This window comes from Typopeltis vanoorti, chromosome 17, assembly GCF_054136105.1.
Source record: "Typopeltis vanoorti isolate ZY-2024b chromosome 17, IOZ_Tvanoo_1.0, whole genome shotgun sequence".
Taxonomy (NCBI): Eukaryota; Metazoa; Arthropoda; class Arachnida; order Uropygi; family Thelyphonidae; genus Typopeltis; species Typopeltis vanoorti.
In genome coordinates this window covers 107,289,665-107,301,903 of record NC_143565.1, presented here as the reverse complement: position 1 = coordinate 107,301,903, position 12,239 = coordinate 107,289,665, and the positions used below count along the sequence as shown (strand labels likewise).

At 35.1% G+C, this 12,239-nt stretch overlaps 1 protein-coding gene across 6 annotated transcripts in view; it reads right to left on the bottom strand.

Moving 5' to 3' along the window:
• The window catches only part of LOC150097752 (RNA-binding protein 4-like), a 294,888-nt gene extending 283,031 nt beyond the window's left edge, over nt 1-11,857 (bottom strand). For all 6 annotated transcript variants that reach the window (XR_016549641.1, XR_016549642.1, XM_090406763.1 and 3 more), the window contains exon 1: nt 11,707-11,857. The gene's annotated coding sequence lies outside the window, so the exon portion shown is untranslated. The remainder of the gene's footprint in view (nt 1-11,706) is intronic.
• Between the last annotated feature and the right edge of the window lie 382 nt (nt 11,858-12,239).

Genomic DNA, 12,239 nt, shown 5'->3' with positions numbered 1-12,239 from the left:
ATTTAGTTTAATCCTTTATCCAAGTGTGAGCAAACAAAGTTTGCGCCTGAAAGTATCTTCAGGACTGGGTTAAGGTGATACAACACCAGGGCAACTCATTGCAAAGGTGGAGCAAGCTACCAACACTCCTATCTTAGTATCTCCTATAATGCAAAACGCATCTCCTTGCAGATATGTCTAATGTTATGCATTAAGGGACGGGCCACTACCCAGACCGGTTTCGACCTTTACTGAGGTCTCTTCAGTGGGAGCCAGGCCCAAGTCGAGATATCAGGCAGAAGCATTAGCAGGTCATCTCCACCTATAGGAATTGCCAATTGGTGTGCCACCCTTTTTTTTAATAAATTACTCTGGATTTAGAGAAAGATGTTGAAAGTTTATTTTCCACTTGGTTAGAGTATAATAAATTTAGTTTAATCCTTTATCCAAGTGTGAGCAAACAAAGTTAGCTCTTTGCTTTTGCATTATAGGAGATACTAAGATAGGAGTGTTGGTAGCTTGCTCCACCTTTGCAACGAGTTGCCCTGGTGTTGTATCACCTTAACCCAGTCCTGAAGATACTTTCAGGCGCAAACTTTGTTTGCTCACACTTGGATAAAGGATTAAACTAAATTTATTATACTCTAACCAAGTGGAAAATAAACTTTCAACATCTTTCTCTAAATCCAGAGTAATTTATTAAAAAAAAGGGTGGCACACCAATTGGCAATTCCTATAGGTGGAGATGACCTGCTAATGCTTCTGCCTGATATCTCGACTTGGGCCTGGCTCCCTCTGAAGAGACCTCAGTAAAGGTCGAAACCGGTCTGGGTAGTGGCCCGTCCCTTAATGCATAACATTAGACATATCCGCAAGGAGATGCGTTTTGCATTATAGGAGATACTAAGATAGGAGTGTTGGTAGCTTGCTCCACCTTTGCAACGAGTTGCCCTGGTGTTGTATCACCTTAACCCAGTCCTGAATTTACTTTCAGGTGCAAACTTTGTTTGCTCACACTTGGATAAAGGATTAAACTAAATTTATTATACTCTAACCAAGTGGAAAATAAACTTTCAACATCTTTGTATATTTTAGTCTACAGTTCACATCTGAGAGCTGCTCAACTTTTATTCGTTTTAAAACTTTCTTACATGTTATTCTTTTCAATATGAAATTCAATTTTATCCTGCTCAAGCCTAAATGGTGATCACTTCCAATTTCAAATCCTCTGTACACTGATGTCCTGCACCAGAGAAAATATCACTATCAACAATAATATAGTCAATGAGACTATTCTTATTCCTTGCCTCTCCTCTCCATGTGAATTTGTGCACATTTTTATGTTGGAACATGGTGTTAATAATAACCAGTCCATGTCCTGAGCAGAAATCCAACAGGTATTTGCCATTATTATTAGCTTTGCACTTTTCTCCAAATTTTCCTAAAATATTTTTGTATGTCTGGCAATCATTTCCTACTCTGCTATTTAGATCTCCAATAAGGACCAACTTTTCATTTTTCATTGTGTCAATTGTTTTTTCTAAAGCCTCAAAAAATTCCTCCATTTCTACCTTAGGAGAACCTTCTGTGGGACCATAGGCACAAATAAGTCTCATTGTCCAGTTCCCTATTCTGATATTTGCTCACATCACTCTACTTGAAATTGCCTGCTATTCAAGAAGATTAGCCTCGTATTTAGTGTTGAATACTATGGCTACTCCTTTTCCTTGATTGTCATTGCCTGAATATAACATTTTGTATTTATTGCTCAGAAAGAGCTCACCATTTTGGTCTTTTTTTGTTTCAGTCACCCCTATTATGTCAATCTGGTACTTATCTAATTCCTCAGCTGGCTCCATTTCTTTGCCATTCAGGCTTCTTATGTTGATAATACCGATCTTCAATTCTGGTGATATTAAGTTGGGTTGGTTTTAGGATTTGTTCCAGTAGCTGACTTTTTTACTGTTCGCCCTGGCTCCCTGGAGAAAACGAGTCCTTGTTTAACCGGGCGACTCCCCAGCTCGCATGAAATTCTATCATGTTGTACCATCATTTAATATTGTGGTTTAAACCAATAAGAATACAATTTGGTCGGCTAAAACCCAAATTGCCAGCGCATCTTCGTTCGTTCAGTATCCAAGTAGATAACTAACAGTGTGCACCATGAGAAGGTGATGACTGGACATTAGGTCAGAAGCCCAGGTCGGTTCTCCACAGTCCTTTAAAAGCTATGTGGAGGTCTCCTTTCAGTTATGTAGCTTTGACCCTTAATGTTTAATTATAGAAAGTTCCAGGGTCTTATTGCATCAACCCAATTTCTTTCATCAAAAATCTTTCATACTTTTAGTAATGATTCTCTTCTTTTTTTAATACCTTGATAACTGTTATTTCCCCACTCTCCAGTAACATCACTATTCAGGTTTAAATTGTAATATCACTGAAGATATCTTTCTGCAAAAAATTTGATCAAATATAATTGATTGATTTGCGATTTTATGGTGCAAAGACAGCAAAGATCATATTGCACCAGGAACGCAGGTTACAGCAGTACACTGGATATTAATGAATTACTTATATAGAGATAAATTAGTGAATAAGATAAAATCTATGTGCATAAAGTGTGAAGTACCTGCATATAAAGATAATATGTATACAAGGTATTAATAATAGTTCTATACAAGGTATAAATAGTTACAAGATAAATGAGTAAATAAAATGTACAAGATTTGGTATGTATATATAAACCAATTTGTAATCAAATGTGTTTGAATAAATTAATTATTTGTAAAAATTTAAAAACGTCATCCAATTTGTTCGAGTCTGATAACAGCTGCATAAGTGTATTGGGGCTCAGCCAGATAAGGAAAATTTCATTCCTCTCTCATGTGAAGTGCTGGTACTCTACGAGAATACGACTAATGGTGAGACAGTTGTTGCATTCTGATCACATAGGTGGGTCATCAGCCTTCAGTAAATAGGAATATGTCGGATGACTGGCCTATACAGAGCCTAGCGAGAACAGCTTCCACCCTTCTGTTCCTATGTTGACTAGCCTGCAGTGCTTAATTTCAGGCTTAATCTCATGCAATTTGTTTGTCAGTGCTTCCTGCCAAGAATAATGCCACTGGGCAATTAACTTTGACTTTATAAACTGTAGTCAAGTACGTGGTACTGTCAAACAGTACATCAAAAAAGTATCAACTGATCTAGCAGCTATATCTGCAATGCCATTTTTCTTAATCCCAATGTGGCTGGTAATCCAACACAACCAAACATCAAAATTAAGTCTTCATTTTGTAAACAAGTCATAACACCTCACCAAGCACTGGATACAGATTAAACACTAGAGCAGAGTTAGCTTGAACGAACTCAGTCCGCATAAATTACACACTTTTGGGAGGAGTTTCTTTTTATGTGCACAAGTGTGAGCTGAATGGCTTAACTGGACTACTTGTATATACAGGGTGTCCCAAAATTCATGCAAGAAGGAAGTAATTTTGATAGAAAACACAGATTTTTAATTAAAAATTGTAATTTCTTATTGATTCATAAAGTATACAGTATAGGGTTATGCATGGAATAGCATATCTGGTAAATGGCCTCCACGGCTTTGCTGGCACATATGCACTCTTTTGTCAAAATTTTTCATAACCGTTTTGCATAAACGTGGCTGAATTTCGTTGATACAGTGCTCAATTTCCTCCTTCAAGGCGTGGGTGGTCGTGGGCTTGTTGACATAAACCTTAGACTTCAAAAAAACCCCAAAGAAAAACGTTCAACGCCGTTGAGTCACATGATCTGGGAGGCCAATTCTGATCACCAAAATGGGAAATTACACGAATTGAATTGTTTCTCGGGCTGTATGGCATGTGGCACAGTCTTGTTGAAACCACGTCGTCCACATCCATATCTTGCAATTTAGGCACAAAAAACTGGATTATCATGTTGCGATAGTGAGCACCATTAACTGTTATTGTCTTACCAGCTGCATTTTCGAAAAAGAATGGACCGATGATGCCTCCAGCCCAAAATCCGCATCAAACAGTGACACATTGTGGATGCATTTGTTTCTCAACAATCACTCATGGATTTTCTGAACCCCAAATGCAACAATTTTGTCGATTAACGAAGCCATCAAGATGAAAATGAGCCTCATCGCTGAAGACGATTTTGTTCGAAAAATAAGCATCCACTTGTTGTTGTTGTTCCATAATCCATTCAACGAACTCTTCGCTGTGTGTGGTCAGTAGGCTTCAGTTCTTGAGTCAATTGAACTTTGTAAGCATAAAGATGCAAATCTTTCGTTATTTTTAAAATATTGTTCAACAATGAAAATGCGTTGTTCTCTCATGTAGCGCTCCATTTTTAATAACCCTGAACTGTCAGCTGTCACGCTGTCTTTTTTTTTCTCATTGGCAACACTTTACTGCACAAATGGTGCTAAATTTAAATCTTGCATGAATTTTGGACACCCTGTAGAGCTAATGACTACAATTACCTTAGTATCGCATAATGCAAAGCACAGATCCTTTTGGGTGTATATAATGCTATACATTATGAAAAGGGCCACTACCCAGATCAGTTTTGACCTTTATTGAAGTCTCATCAGTGGGAATCCGACCTAGTTCTCAGAGGTAAAAATACTATGGCCATAATGGAGATACTTTGTAGGTAAAGAAAATGAAAGACTTTTTTTTTGAAAAAAGAAAAACTTTATTAAATAAAAAGTCAATATTACATACCCAACAAAGATAAAATCACAACATTTTAAAATACGAATCTAGAGTTGATTGTTTATGCTTTTTCTCTCTTTCATTTAACAATTGCCTATACAGATTTATTGCATTTAACACTGATTGCTTAACAATAACACTTCTTCCTAAATCAGGATCATTTTCACTGAAAAAATTTTAAAGGTTTTTAATGTCCTTCAAGCACCTTTTTAAATCTTCGGTTGCTAACACCTTTTCAGTAGGAACTTCTTTAATTTTGTCTTCGTTTTCTTTGGCTTCGTCATTAACAAGTTTTTCTAAATCTTCTACTGAAAAACCATCATCTTCTGGATTTAATAAATTTCTTACATCCTCTTCATTGACATTGTTGAAACCTATTAATTGAGTCATCTGAATAACTTCATTTCTAATCTCTTGAATGTTATTTTCTTCTTCTAGTACAACTTCTGGCAAATAATTTGTGCAAAACTCCATTGAAGTATTTCTGAGTGACTTCTTTCCAAGAGCTATTAATGTTTTCAATTGCATTTTTAATGATGTAGTTTTTCCAAAAAGTTTTAATTGACATTTGCTCTTTATCTTCTAGTTCAATTAAATTGCTTAATGTAATAAGCTTTAAATGTTGCTATTGCTCCTTGATCCATCGGTTGAATCAGGGAAGTTATTTACTGCAATGTACCACATTGACACATACACACACACTACGAAGTGTAAGCAATGACTAAGTTACGCTGATGACATGCAAAACTGTTAAAACAGACACACCCACAGCTTGGGAGTACATGATGAGTCGCCGTCATTCGCTAATTAAATGATTGCCTAGCACTGACCTTAAATTTTTTTTCTCATAAAATGGGGCTTGAAATTGTGGACTTCGTTATATCAAGGCTTCGTTACCAGAGGTAACGTTAATTAGAGGTACCTTATTATTAAATTACTCTGGATCAGATTTCATTTCAGACAAATTATGGCAACTACAACTGTTAGAAATAATTACTTTAATTTCTCGATGTTTCTACCTTCACATTAAAGTCATCATCTGGAGTATAAACATATATATATACAGACAAGCTATATTACATTTCAAGCAGTAAGCCAAAGAAACAATGATTTGATCAACTGTTATTCTACTGGCCTGACCTCTAGTGGGGGAAAAATACATCAAAGCTATATTCTATTTATAACATCAGAGAACAAATTCATATAGTTTTATTACAGCAAAAGTGGTGTCCTAATTTAACATGAGTTGCTATATTAGTTAAGATCCTAGATTAACTAGTCCTATTTATAATTAACTCTTGGATGAAAAGGTTACATGTGTAGAATATGTGTCTTCCATATTCTTGGAATTTTTAGACTATCATTATTGTTAAGATTAGGGTGGCTGATAAGAATTTCACAGGCCTCCTTAAATTTATGTTCATATGTTTTGGTGTGATGTAAACAACAGGTACTTTCCAGTAAAATCTATGTAGAGTATTCAGCATGATCAGAAAGACTAGATTTGTGCCGTTTACGTTTCTTTTTTCCCGGATAGGAATTTTGCATCTTGTTTCACCTGTATAGGACAAATTACAGGTGCAATGAATACGGTACACTACAGGGTGAGCCAGCAGAGGAAGTGGATCCTTGGATGAGTTTAATAAGTTCTTTAATTTTGCAGGAGGTTTAAAGGTGGCATAAAGGTTGTATTTCTGTATATACACAGAAATTCTTATCAACCACCCTAATCTTAACAATCATGATGGTCTAAAATTCTCAACAATATGGAAGGCACATATTCTACCCACATATTCTAACCTTTTCATCCAAGAGTTAATTATAAATAGAATTGTAAGTAATCCAAGATATAACAACTCTCATTAAATTTTTATTATTATTACACCCTCTGTGGAGTTGGCAGAATCATCATGGGAGGTTCATTTAACTGACAACATATCATATAGAATCTTAAAATCCTTAACACTCCTTGAATTAATAACACATTCTGGTAATGCATTCAATTCACTGACAATTCTCCATGTAAAAAATATGCTCCTCACACCTCTCCTCAACCACACTTTTACACAACTTCCAAGAATGACCTCTGGTTCTTCCCCTCTCACCATCTACTCGTTTTATAATCCCCTCTGGATTAATCTGATAAAATCCTCTCACTAACTCTTCCTCCTATCCAATGTGGATTGCAAACTCCACAATCCACATTTCTTCAACCTCTCTGCATAGCCAGTATTAAGATATTATTAGGAAAGCACTTTGCTGTAAAAAACTATATAAATTTGTTCTCTAATGTTATAAATAGAATATAATAAATAGGTCATTATCTCTTTGGCATCTTGTTTGAAATGTAATATAGCTTGTCTCTATATATGTGTACATCCAGATAATAATAATTTAATATGAAGGTCAAAATGTCGGGAATAAAGTAATGCTTTCAAATACTGTTGCAGTCTTCATAATTTGTCTGAAATGAATGCGGATCACAGTGTAACACTAAAGAAAAGTACCCTGGATCAGAACATAGATGTCATCATCAGATTCCTGACATAACCCTTGGGGGGGGGGGGGTACAGGATCTTATGGTAGCACTACATGAAAAGTTACATTACTGCTAAATTCCTATCAACAATTTTCCTCCAGATTAACCTGTTATCTGTGAACATTCCAATATTATCAATCTCATATTTCTGTCTTCTAAGTCACTTTTTACTGTATCAATCCACATGCATCTTGGTCCTCCTCTGGGTCTTTTTCCTGCCATCCTGGCAAAGAATTACTTGTTTAGCTAATCTTTCCTCTCCAATTGTTTTAGTGGCCATACCTCCTGAGATTAGCTCTGCTAAAACATCAATGCTAACAATGTCAAGTTCTTTCCTAATATCCTCACTTTTAATATGATACAGCCATTGATGCCACCTATTCAGTCTCCCTACTCTTTCTCAGGACTCTCATATCTGATAAGGACTTATTTCTAACCCAGCTATCAAAACCATAAGTTAAAATTGGCTTGAACAGTCTTGTACATAGCTAGTTTAGTGCTTTGACTAATCTCTTTCTTATTCCATATAAATTTATTCAGTTAACATTCCTGCCATACCAGCTTTGCTAATTCTGCTGTCTATTTCCAAATTTAATTTGCCATCTTCACTAAATATTGTGCCTAAATAGCTGAAATGTTTCACTTGCTCTATAGGTTCTCCATTCAAGATGCAGTTGTTTTTTTTTAATGTTTCTGCCTGTTTTCATTGCCTCTGTGTATCTTTAATGCTGATTTTCATACCAAATTTATTACAACAGTTATTCAATTTGGTCACAGAAGATTATCTTTATATTAATGTTTCATATTATAGCTGCTCCTTTTCCCTGATTGTTATTGCCTGAATATAACATCTTGTATTTGTTGCTTAGAAAGATCTCACTTGTTTTTTTGTTTCAGTAACACCTATGTCAATCTGGTACTTATCCAATTCTTCTGCTAGTTCCATTTCTTTTCCACTGATGTTTCTTATGTTGATGGTGTCAATCATGATCACTGCCAATGTTGAGTTGGGATGTGTTCCAGTAGCTAACTTTTCACTTTTTACCCTGGTTCATCGAAAAAAAACAACAGGACTTTGTTCAACTGGGAGACAATCCAGCTGGCATGATACTTCATGTTGTACAATCATTTGAGTTATGGTTGAAGTCAACAATACAATTTGGTCGGTTTAAATAAACCGACCAAATTGCCAGCGCATACTCGTTTATTCAGTATTCAGGTGGACACCCAACAGGGTACATTACAAAAAGATGAAAATTGGACATCAGATCAGAAGTCCTAGTCAGTTATCCACATTAGCCAAAAGGCCATGTGTAGAGGTCTCCTCCAGCTATCCAGCCTTGATCCTTTAAGCATCCTCAGGAGATGTTTCAAGATTTTTCACTTCACATCTTTATTATAGAATAACCAAGATGTGAAGTGAGCCTCTATAAACAAGTAGCCCTGTCGTGAAGATACTTCACACACAAACTGTTTTGTTACACTTGGATAAAGGATTAAACCAAGAATATAATTTCTTGGCATCTTTTAATTTATAGTACAATCAAGTGATAAAAACTTTCAACATCAGTATAGTTTGGCAAGAAATCAACGTGGACTGCTGTGTACATTAAACAGCTGAAGGTAGACAGATGATGGCATATGGGACTTCTGTAGTTGACAAAATGAGAAGTTGCAAGATGGGATGAATGCCTGTCATGGAAGAATGCTATTTTGTTTGGTGCAGGTAATGCTAACAATGTTCATGCTTTGTCATTATTATGTGAACCCTATCTAATGCACACAATGGCCTAATGGACCAAAAGGATGAATGGCAGTCTGACACGTGCGATATTGGACCTACCAATGTAGAAAAAAGAGACTAGTCCATGTAGCAAGATCTGGAAGGGACTATTTTTAGGGAATAATTAAGAGATTGTTTTTGTCTAAGTGACAGAAGGAGGTTCATTTTATTTAATATACACTTTCAATGGGTGATGTGCAGAAATCCTCATAGCCATCCAGATATCCTGATAATGGATTGGGTCCAACCACTAGAGTTTGCTCTCCCTTGCAGAACCGTAAACATGGGAACCATAATCAAGCTTTGAATATATAAGTGCACAATAAATGCGGAGCAAGAAACATTGATTAGCACCCCACTCTGCAGAGGATAGTGTGAAGGATGTTCAATGCTTTTTTTTTCTTTGGACTTTTCCCAAAAAAGATGAATGTGCTTAAAGAATGTTTACTGTTAAAGATGAGTCCCAAGAACTTGGCCTAATAGTTTATCCCATTCTTAAATCAGGATTGGCATGAAAAGCATGTTTCTGACAGAAATGTACAGCTTTTTATGCACAGAACCTGAACCTTGAAAGTAAATATATAACTTAAATTAATTATGCCTATTATTACTCATCCACACATTGCCAGCCAATCAACATGCATAATAAACAAATTCTCATGTTTGATATTTTGCTATCATAAAAACCATAGATTTACACATCTTCCAGTTTTTGCTATGAAGGTATATTCGTGAAGGTATGATGATAGAGCTTATTTTATTTAACAGTTTGTTGGCTTGATTTATAACTTAAATATTTATACCTTTTCCCCAGGCATGGTTGAAAGAATGAAACTGGAATAAGGAAAGTCCAGTCCAAAACAAACTAAAAAGTGTTACAGCAAAATAAAACAGTAAACAGTTCAAATTGTACATGAACAAATACACCTTGCTGGAAAGAAAATGCAAACAAAAGTTTCATAACAGTTTCAGAAAACATTTAGATAACTGATACTTTTATTATTATATCAATTTTTATTTCAAAAAAAGCAAATGGTAGCAAGTAACACATGATTGCAAAATGTCACTAATGTAAACCTCATCCCAAACACATGTTAAACACTGTTAATTAAAGTGGCATAATTCATAAGACAATTATCAATTTAACACTTCAGGATTACATTTATGAAATATCATTTGAGATAGAAAAATGAATGTGCATGAAAAGAGTATACTATACACACACACACATTCCTTATATTAACATTACATTCAGGTAGTGGGAAAATAGAATACTTCCTTTTTTATTTATGCTGCTATGTACCTTACAATCTGAGGTCCTTTTCTTACAAATTACAAGTGGCATCACAATTAACCAACAGGTCCAGGTAATATTCAAATAACTGAAAATGTGGATTGTAATAATTGATTTTGTGCATTAAGTGAGGGTTATAAATATGTGATTGGATTTTGGGTTGCTGAGAAAAAGAAAACCATTATAGTTAAATGTAAGCAAAGCATCTCAATTATATGCAGCTGTTATCCATTTCTGCTGTGATGTTTGGGGTCATTTTGTTGAGGTGGTTTGGGGCATGTAGCCAAACAGAAGACAAAACTTAACCAGATTCTCTCTTTTTGATTGTAAAAAGAAGTCGGGAACTACCTGCTTGGAATGTTTCACGAAGATTGCAGGTTAGATATTAAAACTGACTATTCATAAGCATCTGATTTCTAGTTTTGGGTTGGTTGACCAAAGTATGTTGAAAAATGTTTAACAGAATTATAAACAGTTTGCGAATATAAATATTATTACTGTTAATGGATATCTCTCCATGGAGTCCAACGAGTCATCACAGGAGGCCCACAACATAGTTCACAGGGATATACGGTAAAGGTGAGTTCCAGGAGTGAGTGTATTGAGTACAAGATGAGTACCAAAATAGAGAAGATATAATCGAGATCTTTCAGACTTATCTGATTATAACCGGTACGTCAAAGAACAGATGTAGGGTGACTATTACACACATTCGCGAATGAGAAAGTATAAGCCGTATCGAGGTATTGCAGAGACAGGCAGTAGGGACACATGCTAAAAGAGAAATCGAGATTTAGTAAAATGAGTTATTTCTGTGTTCGAATGATAAAATTTATGTACAAAAAAGGTTAAACTGGATTGCTTAAAGCTGTTTCTTTGAAAAAATAAAACTCCTTCACTGGCAGAGAAGAAAGGAAAAAAGTCGCAATTCATGGCGTTAAAACGAAATGCCAGTCGGCCGACTATAATATTATCCCGTGGTTTATTATCCTACGTATTACACAATTCAACATGAAAAAAAATGATGCATATTGATGCCTTCGGTAATCTCGAAAAGCCAATTCCTTTAAATAACAATAAAATAGGTGAATATATGACTTTCGACAGCGTTTCACTTCATTTCAAGTACCTGATCCTGATTCAAGTAGAAAGCATTCGATTTAAAAGTAAGTCAGATTAATAATTATCTCAGCGCTAATGAGCATCAGATAAATGTAATCACTCCATACATATTTTTATTAGTTTTTATTTTAATGAGTTTTTATTGAGATATTTAGTCTGAATAAAAACATAAAGGAAAGGAATAAACGGCATCTTCTTGCCAGACATGTGTCTAATATAAAGAGAACTATTAACAATATACACACTTGTAACTTACAGAAAAGATTTTTTTTTTCTTTTCCCCGCGGATTTTACAAAATCCAAGTCTTGTATCAGGAATAAATATATTACAAACACCCAACCACAACAAACTCAGTAAGATGGCGTCTCTTCTACGAACATACTATGCATACAGAAGATAGTTTTCAAATAAAATTTGGATTGATATATTCCACCGATTTGGCGAAGAGAAACGAAATTCGCCACCAAGTTAATAACAATTCGCCATAAAACCGCCAAAATATATTTCGGAAAAATTTGACGGTTTTATGGTCATAGCGAGTTATATATATTTCCTTGGAGAAGTTAACATCATAAACTAGGAACAGAAAAAAAAAAAAAATATATAAATATGAAATTTTGAATATAATATAACAATAATATCACTACTGATTTCTTGTATTTTGATTGATATTGTTTCTCAGAATGAAGGTTTTCGAGATGCAGACTGTCTATATTTTACTGCAGTCCATTAGACCCGTGCTGATACTTTTTATACATTTAACACAACAGCATTTTAAAGGTATGTCT